Here is a 17,023-nt window from a genome sequence, read left to right as displayed (position 1 = left end):
CACCAATCATGTAGTGCCCAGAATGGGTCCAAGCATAGGCACCAACTTTCTCCAGGGCCGATGGGTGCCCGTGCCCCCCCGCCCCTTTTCCTGCCCCGACTCCACCCCATCCCCGCCCCATTCCAACCCCATCCCCAAAGTCCCTGCCCTAACTCCACCCCCTCCCTGCCCCTATTGGATCCCTTCCCCAAATCTCGGCCCAGCCCCGACTCTCCCCCCAGTGTGCCACGTTCCCCCTCCTCCCCCATCCCTCCCTGCCATGAGAATCAGCTGTTTCGCAGCACAAGCGCTGGGAGAGAGGGGGGAGAAGCAGGACGCGGCGGCGCGATTGCGGAGGAGGCGGAAGTGGAGGTGGAGGTGAGCTGGAGCAGGGGGGCGGGGCGGGGCTATGGGGAGCTGTCAGTGGGTGCTGAGCACCCACCAATTTTTTTCATAAGTGCTCCAGCCCCGGAGCACCCACGGAGTCGGTGCCTATGGGTCCAAGTCCTGCCCCCCCACACACCTGCCTTGTAAGTCAAAATATATTTTTAAAATAATGTAAAAATGGACTGGGAACAGTAAGCATTTAACAGTTTCCCTATATAGCACAATGCGGGCGGGGGGGCAGGATGAGGGCTCTGGAATGGGGCTGGGATGAGGAGTTTGGGGTCTGGGAGGGGGCTCAGGGCTAGGGAAGAGGGTTGGGGTGTGGGGATGAGGACTGAGGCTGAGGGGTTTGGGTTGTGGGAGGGGGCTCAGGGCTGGGGTAGGTAGTTGGGATGGAGGGGGCTGAGGGCTCTGGCTTGGGATGTGGGCTCTGGGGTGGGGCCAGGGATGAGGAGTTTGGGGTGCAGGCAGATTTGGGGTGCAGGAGGACTCCCCCCAGCCCTCTCCCCGCTGGTAGCAGCGAGATCCGGGAGAGGGGCCCCCTACTCCCCGCCGGCCAGGCCCGCCGACGGGGGGGTAAAGAGGGTAATTGCCCAGGGGCCCTGGGGACCCCAGCCGCTGCCATGGTAGCTCTGCCTGCTCTGGGGAAAGGCGTCTCTTGATTCAAAGATGCTTTTGATATGCCCCATGCAGATTCCGGGGCGGCTGAGGCAGCAGAGTAGCAAGTAGCCTCAGCCGCCCTGCATGGTACATATCAAAAGTGTCTTTGAATCAAGAGATGCTGCAGCTTTTCCCCAGAGCAGGTTGGGTCGGCGCGGCTGCAGCTGCTCTGGGGGTCCTCCAGGCAGGTGGGAGGGGGAGCTCAGGGGGGCCTGTGGCCCTGGCTGAGGAAAGGGGGACAGGGAGCAGCAGCCAGCCACTTCCCAGGGTGCAGGGACGCTCCGGGGGAGGCGCGCGGGGGCGACCGGCAGGGCCAGGGGAGAGGCCCAGCCCCGAACATTGGTGGAGCCAGGTCCCCGTGCTCTGAATATTGGTGGAGCCTGGGCACTGCGTGTCCATAAAACTCGCCACCTATGTCACCAATAGAAGTTGGTCCAGCAGAAGATATGACCTCACCCAGCTTGTCTCCCCAAGGAGATAATCAACACTTAAGGATTTGCAAATACCATATGAAAACAGATTAGTTGTGTTCGATCACACCCAGTATCTTGTTCTCAATACTAGCATATTCTTGATGCTTCACAGACAGGGAAAGACTACAATGGATCAGGTCAGCTATGCCATACTGTACCATGGGGAAGGAAGGTAAACGGCAACTGGCTACTGAGTCACCTTTACACTACAGACCTGACTACATTGTAACCGTAACTGCATCACAGTTGTCCCGTGATGGGTTACACATGGTTAAAAGATGTGCCAATCTCTAAAATGGAGCTAACGCCTTGAACGGCCCCGTGATTTAACCCAATCATCGGGATGCTACTGGGTCTTGTTCACACTGCAGATTCTAACAGGATTCACTTATTCATTCTGAATTTCAACATAGATTACAACTCATGAGATTCGCCTTTGGTTACATTTTAACAGCTATTGCAAATGCTGCTTCTCTTCCTTCCTTGTCAAATGGCCTTCAGTAGGAGGACTATTAGATGGAAGTTTTAAACATGGATAAGGAGAAATTAGAGAGCTCTTAGGTGTGGAATTTCAGAAATTGCATCTCTGCAAACAGCTGTAAGTGAGAAGGTTTTCTCTTCAAATATTTCCGGTTTCAAAGAATTCTCTGGAGTCCCATTTACTCCTGACAGTTTGGAAATGGCTTGACAACAGTACTTAATAGTCTTCTCCCAACTCTGTGTTGTTAAGAAATTAAACCTCTGCCTTAAAACAGAGCTTTATTTAATGCCACGTAAACAGAACTATAAGGGTTAACAAGGAGCTGAGCAAGAAACAAGATTCAGTTGTGGCACTTTATATGCTTGTCCTAGCTGCTGGGGCTTGTGGGAGCCGGTGGGACTGTTGCTGGAGGGCGTGCCAGGAAGGGTTGCTGAGCTGGTGTCAGCTAGTGGTGCTGAGTTGGGGTTCTGGGTTTGAGGCTGGTGGGGACGAAAAGAGGCAAAGCTAGCTGAAGGGGCTAGAGCAGGGCTGGGCAAACTTTTTGGCCTGAGGGCCACTCGGGGTTCTGAAACTACAGGGAGCAATTTAATACACTACACCTGGGTAGGGAAGGCTGTGCCTCCCCAAACAGCTTGGCCCCCACCCCCTCCCACTTCCTACCCCCCTGACTGACCCCCCTGAACCCCCAACCCATCCAGCCCTCCGAGGACCCCACCCCCTATCCAACCCCCCCTGCTCCCTGTCCCCTGACTGTCCTTGCCCCTATCCACACCTCTGCCCCCTGACAGGCCCCCCGGGACTCCCATGCCTATCCAACCCCCACCCCGTCCCCTGACTACCCCCCTGCGTCCCCCTGCCCCTTATCCAATCCCCCCGCTCCCTGCCCCCTTACCTTGCCGCTCAGAGCACCAGGTCTGGCAGCCGTAAGTATACTTACACCATAAGTAGCACATTCATACGGGGAGCAATTTAATACACTGGTCCTAAATTGCTCCCTGTAGGAATGTGCTACTTACAGATGCCAGTCCTGGTATCAGCTCTGTAAGTAGCACATTCCTACGGGGAACAATTTAATACACTACACCCGGCGGCTCTCGCAGCCGCGCTGCCCGGCAGGAGCTCGCAGCCCCGCCGCCCAGAGCGCTGGTAGCACGGCGAGCTGAGGCTGCGGGGGAGGGGCCGGGAACTAGCCTCCCTGGCCAGGAGCTCAAGGGCTGGGCAGAATGGTCCTGCGGGCCGTAGTTTGCCCACCTGTGGACTACAGGGAAGTGGTGCTGACTGGGGGGGGGGGAGGGTACTGGTGTAGAAGCTGGTGCTAGATGGAGAGTTTGTGGATGGAGCTGGACACACAGCTTCTGGAGGTGCTGCTTCTACGCTCCCAGAGATGAGCTCTTTATGGGTGAAGGAGGGGCATCAGGAAGGGGGAAGAACCACATTGAGACTGGTGAAGAGTGGGAAGGGAGCAGAGGCAGTAGCGGGGAGACAGGAAATTATTCCTTCCTTCAAAGTCCCTGCTGAGACCTAGTGCCTGCTGGACTTTTCATTTCCCTCTCTTCCACCAACCAGTGGTATGCAGCACAATGACATTCCCTGGCAAACCGCCTGTGAGTCAGTTGTGAAATCTAAGTCTGTGTCTACACTAAAGACCTTGCAGTGGCACAGCTGTACCAATGCAACTGCGCCGCTGTAAGATCTCCCATGTAGCTGCTCTATGCCGACAGGAGAGAGCTCTCCAATCGACACAAACAATCCCCATGGGGTGGTAGCTATGTTGGTGGAAGAAGCTCTCCCACCGACATAGTGCTGTGCACACTAGCCACTATTTGGCAGCAAAACTTATGTCACTGGGGGGGGGGGCGGATTTCACACCCCTGAGTGACATAAGTTTTGCCGACATAAGTGTTAGTGTAGACATAGTTAAATGCAATAATGTGCAAACAACCCAGAGGCTGAAATACATTTGTACAGAGTATTCATCAAATAATTTCTAACAAACGAGTCTGCAAAAAATCAAAAGTTTGTGTGTAATTTGCAAAATGATACAAATGGCAAAGGACACATTTTATTTATTGCAAATACCTGCTACTGTATGACAAGGGAGAAAATTCAGCCAGCCACAGCCCAGAAATAAACTGAACTGTAGTCTCCTTTCAAATGTCACCAAGCCTTTTACTGACACTACACGATAATTTTTTAGAGGCATATACAGGGTTTTAGATGGACAAGTCCTATTATTAGTTATGATGGGAGTTCTGTATATAAATTCCCTATGCACTGTGCAGAAAATAGGTCCCTTATGCTTCTCAAATCATATCATTCCTTTTCAACACAAGCCACTGTCCTGACTATTATTTAGTCTATAGACCTACCCTGATCAGTTAATCACAGATTTTCAGATATTTATCCTAGCCATTCTCCGAATATTTTCCCCATTTACTATATATAAAATGTAAAATATTTTAAACATACATTAGGCATCTCCATGATGTATAAAAGTGGTCCATCAGGGGGAAAAAATTAGTTGATTTAACATTAGAAATTATGGGGAGATCTTCAAAATTACAAAGGGCAAGTGGGTGTTCAACTCACTTTGGGTGTATCTACACTGCAATTTGCTGCCTGTGCCAGCTGGCTTGGGCTTGGGTTAAGGGACTGTTTAATTGTGGTGTAGATGTTCAGGCCTGGGCTGCAGCCCAAGCTCTGGGACCCTCCCACCTTGCAGGATCTTAAAGCCTGGGCTCCAGAACAAGTCTGAATGTCTCTACCGCAGTTTAACTGCCCCTTAGTTCAAGCCAGTGGGCGCAGGCCAACCACGGGTGTCTAATAGCAGTGTAGACTTACCCATTGACGCCTACCCTTCACTAATAAAAAAAAAGGTGTAATACTTTGCATTAGCTAACATGTGGTCGCTAAAATGAGGTAAAATCCTAGTGTTAATACCGCAATTGTCTTGTCTACACATTTTAGCAGGCTGAGGTGAACCCTAAGCTCCCTGATATTCTTTACCTAGACCTTCCAACACACATGAAAACTACAAACTGCCTGTCTTCACAGGATTATCTCTTTAGTTATTCTATATTAACTAACATGAGATAAGAACACACCTTGTTTTCCTACTGAAGATGCGCCCTGAAAGTCAATAGGAGTTGGGTCCGTAACTCCCATCTGTACCGTTCAAAAGCTCCCCGTTAGGTTGCTTCTAGGCTGGAAGATGATGATGACTGAAGAAATAGTGCAGTGGTTTCACCATATTCACTGAGACTGTGAACATTAAGTAATTGAGAGGAGAGAGATTTAATTTTCTGTTTGTTTGTTAACACCTCTTAACTTCAATAAAATTCTGAACAAAGGCAGTCTGTTAATGATTCAAGACCCACACCCATTAATGACAGAGCTCACAAACATCCTGGAGAACTCCAAATGAACCTCCAGAAAAGCCAAAGACCGCCAAGACTTGACATTCTTAATTTTTTTCTAAGTTAAAAACAAAAACACTTACAAATAAACACTTTTCAGGCACTCCATGCAACACAGAGGCAAAAAAAAGAGGGCAAAAAGTCAGATTGTTTTAAAGTCCTTTGCAGGCCACTTTTAAATCACAGGAATGCACTAGCGCTTGTGACTCTTGGCAATAACTAGCTTGGAATATATATTCAGCAAAGGTAAGAGTCCTCTAGGGGGCCAGGGAGCAGAAGAGGGTGCTAATCTGTCTACTTACATTTCCAGTACTGTTTCAGTTAATTAGTTCATCCTTCCTTTCCTACCCTAAACTATTGTTTAATGATGCTCTTCAGTCTTAACTAACTGCCACGTTCCAGCCTAAAGATGGCGGCATTTCAGTCACACATGAAAAGAACCCTGTGTAAAATGTATTGAGTCTATAAAGATCTATTATACCATATCCAACCTTTAAAAATTTATGTTTGATTCAAAAATGTAGTTGACTCTTTTCCCAACCAGCCTGCCCACGCAGATCTCAATTTCACCCCATGTCTATCTAGTTGCTATTCCTGTCCTGCAAACATGACACCCTTTAACCCATTGTTCTGCTAAAAGTTTTAAGCTTGGCCCTGAGACAGGCAGTATGTTGTCTCTTCCATTATGGAAATAGGATGACTAATTCCACCCACTTATGCAGTGTAGTTGACATAGAACCAAATATTTACTGTAAGATCCATTTCCTGGCTATGAATAATATATATACATAGTAGATATCCATCTGATAACCTATCCAAGCCTCCAAGAGGCACACCACCTGTGGTTCTTTAGAAATACTGCCTTCAAGAAAGCACAAGCACATAATAACCATCATTCTCTGAGAATTCCACTGGCTTCAGATTCGCGTTGGGATCCAGTTCAAAATTGCACACTTTTAAAACCCTCTGTGAGCTTGTTCCAGCCCACCTCAGAGCACTTGTCTGCTCTGCCTCTCTCTGTTCCACTTCCGGTTCCCTCCAGCATTATCTCCCTGTCTCTTCCCAGAGCCTGGCCATGGTTGAAGAGAGTCTTCCCCTTTGCATGAGCTTAATATAACTCTCAAAATTCATCAGCCCTCCATCTCATTACAAATGTTATCAGGAAGCTTTCACCTTGTGCCCCCAAACTCTTTACCTATGTCTCTGAATAACAGAGAAAAAGATGAATTATTTATTATTTAACTCTAATTGTATTATTGAATGCTGGATAGAATTTTGGGATACAAATTGTATGAAAGATGCTATTCAAAATAAAACATGATCCAAATGCAAGGGAATATCTCCCAAGCTAACTTTATTTTTGCTGGTAGGCACCATGGTTCAGTGAGCTGCACATGGGACTGGGACTCAAGAGACGTGGGGCTCCATTCCTGCTTCTGCCAATGATTCACTATGGATAGGTCTACACTCAGACATCCGTGGCTGACCTGGGTCGGCTGCCTCAGGCTTGCAGGGGTCAGGCTGTGGGCCTGTTTAATGGCGGTGTAGACCCTTGGGATGGAGCACGGTTTCTGGGACGCAACGAGGGGGGGAACATCTCAGATCCTGGGCTCCAGCACAAGCCCAAATGTCTAGAATCTGCCAGACGCTGGGAATGGGCAACAGAAGAAGGATCACTTGATGATTACATGTTCTGTTCATTCCCTATCGGGCACCTGGCATTGGCCACTGTCAGAAGACGGGATACTGGGCTAGATGGCCCTTAGGTCTGACCCAGTATGGTCGCTCTTATGTTCTTATGTAGACAGCAATTTTTAGCCCTGAAGAAGCCCCATGAGCCTGAGGCAGCTGACCCAGACGAGGTGCGGGTTTTTTATTCCAGTGTAAAAATACTCTATGTGACTTTGGGTGAGACAGTTATATCACGCTATGCCTTGATTTTCTCATGCGTACAACAGCGGCAATGAACCTCCTCATTTGTAAAGTGCTTAGAAAGATCTATGGATGAAGTATTATTGGTCAACAAGACCAAAATATGAAAAAGTCAATTAGACATTTGGAATCGAAATCAGGCATGCTGAAAACATCTTAGCAACAATCCATAATAGGATAATGTGTACTACATCGGTAAGTAATTTGAAATACAAATACATTACCTAAAAGCAGAGGGAGATTATTGTCTTCCCATTGGAAATTCTGATACAGATGTCAAAAGTCTGGAAGTTCCCTCCAGGCAAAAAAATCAAAAACAAAAAACAGTTCAGTGTTTTAAAATTGCTTTGGCAATAGCAAGGAAAAAGCTATGAAAAATTTCTGAAACCATGCTGAACTTGCCTGGTTTGGGGTGGTCTTATAAATTTAAAACTCTGTCCAAGTTCATTTTGTGCATCAGAAAATGTATTTCCTACATGTAAATACCACTCTCTTTGTACACACACTTCAAGGCTACAGAGATCCTTAAAGACTCCTAGAATCATTATAGGTTTCTCTTGGCAACTTTCCAGAATCAGAGATACACTGAGATAAAGTTGTTATATACAAAGGATTTGAGCACTGAATTTGATCCATTCAGAATGGTGAATCTCATTTAATCATTATAAAATGGCATTGTAGCTTCTGTAGCCCTTTCATATATATTTTTCTAAAGTTAAGAAAGTCCAGGCTTCCACTATTTTTAAACCCTTCATATTATTGAGAGAAGGTTTATAGCAATATCTCATCATGTCAACTTGCTAACTCCTCTGATCCACCTAAGTACCTGTACATCTGAACAGGGGTAATCAGATAAGATATTGGGACAAATTCTCTGCAGTATCTGGGCCTCAGATACAAATTAGAGCAAGCAGGGCACCATTAACTTGCAACATGGCAATGGTTCCTAATGGGGGAGCAATCAGCTCCAACACCATACTTTTCAGCATGACACCAGTTGCAAGTGAAGGTGACCTCGATCTTCTCTAGCTGGCACCAGCTGCCACTGGTGCATAATTGATTCTCTGCATGCTAGGGGTAAACTGGAGTGCACTGTTTTGGCCATTTCACCCTACCCCATGATATGCCACTATGCCTAGGGTAATCTGAGCAGAGAAACTACAGCCAGTCTCCACTCCCTTTATATTGCTAAATTATCGCAAAGGGAGCAGGACAGAGTGTAGAGTAGGCCAGCAAGCTGGACCTGTTACAAAGTTTTCCAGATAATGATAATTTTTAAAAAGCAGCTAAAGTTCTCAGACTCCCCCTTTCACCATTATATTCCTAAACACACAGGGAAGATATCTGCCTTGAAATAATTAATCTTACCTCCTGTCTTCGTATGAAATATTGAAACATGTTCGTTAATAAGAAAGGTCCAATGGAGCAGGGCAAGAGAAGGAGGAGCAGGCCGGCCTCAGAGCTAGCTACAAATAACATTAGGTCATCAGCGTATGAGGAAATCTTATCTTCCTGGTCATTAATCTTCATTTCAGAAATTAAATTTGGAGCTGTAATTCTCTCTGCCTATGTCTGGACAGACAAAATCGAGGAATAAAGGAGAGATTAAGCAGACTTTCAACCTGAAAACTATGAAGTCCCTCCAGTGATGCTATAATAAGGGTGTCTTTAATTAGCTCCACTTTCCTATAAGAAACTAGAGTTCAAAATAATGTTATAATAACTCTAGAAATAAGGCAAGTATGGATGGGGGCTGCTCCATTTAGTAAAATATTTTTAAAACAAAAATCGTAAGGCTTTAAAAATGTTGCTGCTTTAACAATACCAATATAATTAAAGTGGTAAAAGTTATATCAATAAAACGTTATATAGGTATAAAAGTGCTTATATTGATTTAGCTTGTGCCATATTGGGAACTGGCATATGCTATAACGTATAAGGCACAATTATAACAGTATAACTGTGCCCACACTAGGATTTACCTCAATCTCACTATACTATTTTTAAAAAATCACGCTCCTAACCTACATCATTATACCAATTTATTAATTATTATTATTATTTTTAGTGTTGACCGGCTCTTAGACCACACATAAAGCTGAAAGTCCTATGTCAGGATAAAAGCTTCATTTGCACAAAACACAACATAGTTACCTAAAAGTAATGTTAGCCAAAGTGCAGCCTTAAAAAAAGACGTTTGCAAGCACTTTTCAGAGGACTTTGCTGTCAACATGTTTTTAAATAACACTGAGTGGAGTGAAGACTAAAATGTTGACACTCTCTTTTTAGTACCAACATGGTTAGGTGAATAATGTTTTTGTGTTGTCTAATATAGTCACTTAATGCACCAGGAAGAGACCTATTATCAAAAGAGTAATTAAACATAAATGGTAATGGCTGAGTTACCTTAAAATGTGTTTCTGCTCTACAAAGCGAATGCAAAAAATAGCATCACAGAGTTCTCTGTGTATTGATTTCCACATCAAAACTTGCTCAGTTTGCAATTTAAAAGACTTGTTTATTATTATCATCATCCATATCTAGCTACAAGCCCTGGAAACTCAACCTGGAATCTGAAAGTCAAGCTGTGCTCTTTTCTGCTTGTGCATCTTCAGCCAGAATAAAGATTCTGTGGGCTAAATTCCATTCTTATTTACGCCTGTGCAACCCCATCATTGTCTTCCATGGAGTTTCAATATGAGCCAAATTCTGCCCTCAAGAAAGCTGTAGAGGTAGAACAAAGGGCAGAATCTGGCCTGTCCTGGGCTCAGACTGGGCCTGTATGTAGTGTTAAGCTGTACTGGCACTTCTATCTTATTCTCCAGAATCTCAGTTTTCATTTTAAAAACAAGTTTCTCGCTATTATGGCTGCAAAGAAAATCTCAGAAATGTGAAGCAAGGTAACTGATGCAGAGACGTCTTCAGGAAACCTGGAACAATAGCTTTGAGAGGTGTGAACCGCCCCATTTCTCTCAGTGTGATGCTAACTCTGATAATTGTGGCCCAGCAAAGCCTGCATTCAACTCGATGACATTTCTCTGTTTGGATATCATGTGATAACTTTTGAACACCATATCTGATCAATTCCAAAATTTAAGAGAATGTTCTAGGCATCAATGGGAAAAACCTTATTGATTTGGTGCAAATTGGAAACTGGAAGGAGGAAATGGGGGAGACACGGGACCCCTAGCACACAGTTAGCACTCATCAGCTCCAGCTGCCTCTGAATTGTGTATAAATCAAAGAACTGGTTAATGGCAGCCATTAACACCTTCCAGCCTAACAGTACCCCCATCTCAATTTAAAAATGTTGACACCCTGACTTAAATTCCAGACAAAAAGGAAGGAAATAATAATGGTGTAGGGGAAGGCACACAGAGCCCATGGCATTGGGGGAAGAATAGAGGGCCCTGGTATGAGAGGAGAGGAATGGGGCAGCACACAGAGCTTTTAGCCTGGGGCAGGGGGTGGGGAAGACATGGTGGAAAAAGGACACACAGACCCTTTGGCACGTGGCTGTGTGGGAACAGGAGGGAAACAGGAAAGCAAAGAGCTCCTGGTACGTGCAGTGAACTTGGCCTAAAAGAAGCTATAAGGCATCTGAATGTTTCTCTCAGAGCATTTTCTCTCAGAGCAAATTTTAACCCCTTCCACATCTCCTTGGAGCTTTCCTCTCCCTGCCCGATTTCTTTTCAGCCAGTCACGGAGGGACTACTTTCAGGGAATTGCTGCTGAGTGTCTATTGTTTCTGTGCAATCTCTTAGCTGGGACAGACTTCATCCATTCTGTTCCTATGGGGAATTCATACTGTCATAATTCTTCCAGCCTCAGATTCTACAGCTATGTTCTCAGTTTCTGAGGGCAACCAAACTAAGATCCTGGCCCCACAGATACCTTCTTAGATGGTCCTCAAACCTGAAATCCCATTTGCACTTAAGAAGTTGGATGACACGTACAGCTCATCCTACATGAGCAACCATGTGAAGCTCTACTAGTTTAAATGTCAACATTGTTAACTATTTCATTCCTCATGTAAGAAAGGAGAGAAGGGAATCTCAGATGCGCATAATTTACTGCAGGAACATCTCATTTTGGCAACTCATATGGGTGGAGTTTATTTTGTGGGTGGAGTTTAGAAGCATACCATCACCTTTCCCTGCCCCCACAATTCAACCACTGTACCTATAATCAGCCCATGCAGGTAGCCCCATGTGGCTATGCAAAGCCCTAATGACTTCAACGAGGCTCCACACCAGGCACAGAGGTTTAAGTGCACAGAGATCACTGTACAATGGAGACCATAATCAAAATTGATTCATTAATCAGATTTGAAACCTGTTCTCCTTCCTTTACTTCTACTGGCTCTGCAATGCTAGCAAAGGTATTAAAAACTAAATGGGGGCATATTTTCCATGAAACTTTTGCTGAAAATTTTAAAAAAAGGAATAGTATTGGAGTGTCTTCCAGTTTGAAGTGGGAAAGTGAATGTTATCATTAGCCCCATTTTCTAACTAAGGACTAGATTGCGCTTTCTGCACTTAGCCCCGCATAAGGGGTAGCGTGCAGCTATGCCACCCCATGATCAGTTCTGGGAGGCATTGTGAGTGAGAGGTGGGAAGGAAAAGTAGTAACTGTAAGCCCCTTTAGTTCTGCTGGCTGGTACTTAGGGGTTGGAGCAAAGGTGTCACCCACTTCTTGCCCCTCTCCATCTGCATATTCCCTGGTGGGAATCTCTGGAACACACACCCGGAGCTCCGCCCCTAGGGTCCAAACCCAAGATCCATGTAGTGCAATCACATGGGGTACAGTTGGGGTCTTACTGTCCTGAAAACCTGCATTAGGGCTAGTCTCAATTTGTGTAAGTCCAAGTTGCATAGGTAGGAAAGGCCTACAGACACCAGACAAGCCATTTTGGAGAAAAGACTTAGTTGATTGCTTCCCCCACTCCGCTAAGAGGGTACATGCACAAACCCTCATCCCATCACAGCTTGAATGCTGGGGAAAAGGAATAAAATGCCTGTTAAGGAGACAATGATATATAGACTCTGAGGGGCAAATATTCCTAAACATAAGCAAGAGATGCCTGCATTGCTTGGCTTGTGTTAGCCCAAAAGGTCATAAAAGCATGTTTATTATAGAAGCTTCTACCACCTTTTGAACTTAAAAATGTACATCATTTGTCTGTGTGTGTTTACCTGTTTTAACCTTGTTAATAACATTCTTATTTAATTTTCCTAGTTAATAAACTTTTAGTGAGTTTGTTACAGGATTAGCTATTAGCATTGTCTTTGGTTTGACATCCAAGTACAATTGACCTGGGTTAAGTGATTGGTCCCTTGGGACTGGGAGTAACCTGAATATTGGGACCATCTATCAGGCTACGTTTTAGTCACGGGTATTTTTAGTAAAAGTCATGGACAGGTCATGGGCAGTAAATAAAAATTCACAGCCCATGATCTGTCCATGACTTGTACTATATACCACTGACTAAATTTTGTGTGCTCGGGGGGGGGGGGGGAGGGGCAGCCCGGAGCGGAGGCAGCGTGCAGAGGCGCCTGGCCGCACGTCCACCTAGGAGCCGAGGGACGGGTTGCTGCTTCCAGGGAGCCACACCAAAGTAAGTGCTGCCCGGCGCCCACACCCCCTCCTGCACCCCAACCCCCAGCCCTGAGCCCCCCCACACCCAAACTCCTGCTGCTGCTGCTGGTGGTGAGGGGAATGTGGTGGCCCAATACTGCCCCAGCAGCGGCCGGTGTGACTGGCCCAGAGGCTGCTTGAGCTGCTCAGGCAGCCCCTGGGCCAGCCGTGCTGGCCGCTGCAGAAGTCACGGAGGTCACAGAAAGAAATCTGTGACAGACTCGCAGCCTTAACCATCTATCACAGAGGCAGGCTTGCCTGGGTGACGAGATAGACTGGAATACCCAAGAGGACTGTCTGTGGCTCCCTGTTATAGTGCCTGAGGAGTTCACATTTGTTACTTGATTGGTGAAATCTAAGTACAGAACACACAACCAGTTTGGGGTTCATGCCCTGTTCCTTGACATTCAGCCCTGAGGTTGTAATTCGTGGTCATGAGCCCCTCCAGACAGCGTGATAAGCAATATAACTGCTTTGTTATTTAGAGCCCATCTTTCAGTCTCCCTGGTGCACACACATTTTTTAGATTGGACTCTTAGGCTTGGTCTACACTTACCCCCCAAGTCGAAGTAAGGTACGCAAATTCAGCTACGTGAATAACGTAGCTGAAGTCGACATACCTTACTTCGAACTTACCGCGGTTCAGACGCGGTCCACACGCGGCAGGCAGGCTCCCCCGTCGACTCCACGGTACTCCTCTCGTTGAGGTGGAGTACCGCAGTCGACGGCGAGCACTTCCTGGTTCGATTTATCGCTTCCAGACCAGACGCGATAAATCGAACTCGGAACTTCGATCCCCAGCCGCCGAACTAGCGCGGCAGTGTTCACCAGCCCTTACTCCATGGGAACATCACCTAATAATTCCTATCAAGACCATTTGCCAGTCACTAAAGAAGTGCCATATCCAGTCATTACAACAAAGGTAATGTGTACCTAGAAATCCCCAAAAGTCCAAAGCCCAGTGGTGGTGCACAACCTTGGCAGTCCCTTAACAGTACTCCAGTAATCCTCATATAAACAAACAAATCCCCTTTAATCTAAAAATCTGCTTTTCTCCCTTATGGAAAAGTCCTATATAATTGAACAGATATTGTTAAGCGGTCTATGGGTTTTTGCAACAGCTCTGTAGATTTTAATAGAGAATGAAATCCCGTTAATACAATTCTATAGGATAGGAGGAAGAAACCCTATAGAAGAGGTCTCATTCTCTATTCAATTCTGTAGGATTCTGTAGAAATTACTCTACAAACCTCTTAAATGTCTGTAAAACCCATTTAATCCCTATTCAGTTCTACAGAACTTCTCTATAAGAGAATGCTTCTTTTGTCAATGTGAGCAATACAAATAAAGAGCCTTTGCAGTACAAGGCAATTGCAGAAGGGACTACTCCTGGATCAAAGATGGGGAAAATATATATATTCATATAAATACAAAGAGTCAGAATAGAGCCATAAATGCTCACAATTCCTGTGACTGCCACCTCTCCTTTCTTAATAACTAGAATGAGAATGTGAACCATTTCCATAACTTGTCAGCATCTTGTGATCTAAGAAGTGATCTCTGAATTTGTTTCTCAGCGAAGGAAACCCATATCTTCCCATCTAAAATTAGACTGCGAGCCTATCTTACACTGTCGCCAATCAAATGCAAGGTAGACACTTAAATAAGAGTGAAAAATCTTAGAACTCTAAAAGCATAAGAAGTAGGTCACTGAGAGCTGCAGTTAAACTTTAGAGAAACTTCATTTAACAAAGGTATTCTTGTTAATGAGCTGAAACACAATCAGCGTTTTCAAGAGGAAGAATCGCCTTCACATAAACTGTAAATTGCAACATAGAGAGTCAACTAATGAAGCTAAAAATTTTTATATGCGCTCCATCTCATGGACTTAGCAGAAAAACCTTTGCGTCTATAGTAATTATCAACCATACATTACATACACAATTATTTCTGGTATTATTCAACTTTGATAGATTTAAAGTTAGATGTTCCACTTTGCCAGAGTTAACAAAGAAACATCAGCATGGTATATGCTCTGCTTAAATGGTTTTTAAAGGGGAAGGGAATTAGTAACTAGCCCTTTAATTATACAAGCAAAAAATTACATAATTCTGAACCTGAGGACTGTGACATTCCCCACATTTGTCCTCTCTCTTTATGAAGCATAAAGTAATATGGCCTTTGCTTTAAAACTAAACCTAAGGCTGAATAGGTGTGGAGAATGCCCTGTAGCCCTACTGTAATGTCTTGGGATAGCGTAGCATTTTTTTTGTCGGCCACTATCTTTTCTATTTCAGCCTTCACAAAACAAAAGCAGCCTACAGTGGCTGAAGTGCCACCTCACTCTCTGGGCCTTAAGAGCTGAAATTCCACATTCCAGGGTCATTTGTGGAGCTCATGTTCTAACAATACCTGTCAAGAGCTGATCTAAGTTTGCAGGGACCTTGGTCCTTCTTTATTGGGTGTCTCTCAATAGGGAGAGATGCTATTTTTGATTAAATTCAGGGACTAAAAGCTGAGCTGGGCTAGAAAGTATAGGGAAAGGATGCAGCTAAGACCATGGGAACAAGGGAACATAGGTTATAGAACTAGCTACATTATTTCTGAAAAATGTGTAACATGGAAAAGGAAATGTTCAAATTTAAAGGAAACGGTATCTCCTAAAATTATGTGGACTCAAATGACAGTTTTATTTTTCTAAAAAATCATCTCAAATTCATCCACTAACTCCTTCCATCAAGGATCTGAGTTCTTGCTGTGTCCAGTAAAAAGCTTCTGCATCCTGATTTCATATATCTAAGCCAATTTCTGACCTATAGGAATATATTTACTAAGGCCACGTCAATGGACCTTGCACTAATTTGCTATTCATCCCATCATATGAAATAAAATACAACATGATACAATGAATCTATTCCACTCAGGTCAGACGGCATGTAATCATTTTTAACAGTGAATTTTCAGATTTGACTTTATGCTAGGCACATTATATTTTTGATCATGTCTAGCCATCAAATATTTACAAGGGACAGTAAATCTACTTTCTGGACACTGCTATATTGTTATGTGATATCCAGGGCTAGATTTTCCAAACTAAACATTGACTCCTGTACTATACCTCTAGTGAAGGCAACAGGGGGTATGGATCACTGTTCACGTCACACTCCCCATCAGTACCTGGCCCTAGCCAGGGAAACCAATGATCCAACCAGCAAACCAAATTCAGTGATGAATGCGGGTCACGTGCCACTTGAGGCATGTTGCGCTTACACTAAGAAGAAGTGAAGGCAACTACACATCTAGTCAGGTTTGCAGCTACACCTGCACACACTTTAACACTTTCAATAGTGACACTTAATGGTAAAGAAACTATTGCATACTTAAATAAATATTGCGTACATTCCCAGGCAGGCCTCTGAGGATACTCTGCAGAAGCAATTTTTCTAGTTTTAGAGACCGATTGCACAATTGCATTTTCAATTACACCAGCAACTGAGTAACTTCCCTATTTCCAATCACACGAGTCACTTATATTGCTCTAATCGTTTTTTTCCCCCCCATAGACAACTGCACTTTAGTATGGATTCAGAATATATTCTTTTACAACTTGGGCCCCAATGCATATGTTAGAGAGTTCTTTCTAGCTAATAACTGCACATTTAATTTAAAGTACTGACTTTTGGAACCATCTCCCCCCACTCCCTCCCACAAACACACCATGTCAACTCAGAATGATTAATTTCATCCTCTCTCTATACCCCCGCTCCCAACATTATATAGTGATCTTGCACTTCAGAATTCCTCTTTTGGGCACTTAAGGACTTTCCTTGCAACTGGCACTCCTATGAAAATAGACATTAAATATTTGATGGATATTCCCTAATTGACTTTAGGCACTGGATTATCAAGGAGAAATCAAAAAAAGGTGAGAAACAGATTCCTTCTAGTTGATCTGGGGAGTACTTTCAGAGGAGTTAACATATAGAACATTCTAAGATTGACCTATGCAATTTGCTGCCGCAAGATATTATTGAGGTCAAGAGCTTAGTCAATTTTTT

The sequence above is a fragment of the Terrapene carolina genome, unplaced genomic scaffold, assembly GCF_002925995.2.
Source record: "Terrapene carolina triunguis isolate 2854851 unplaced genomic scaffold, T_m_triunguis-2.0 Scaffold35022, whole genome shotgun sequence".
Classification (NCBI taxonomy): domain Eukaryota; kingdom Metazoa; phylum Chordata; order Testudines; family Emydidae; genus Terrapene; species Terrapene triunguis.
This window is presented reverse-complemented; position numbering follows the sequence as displayed.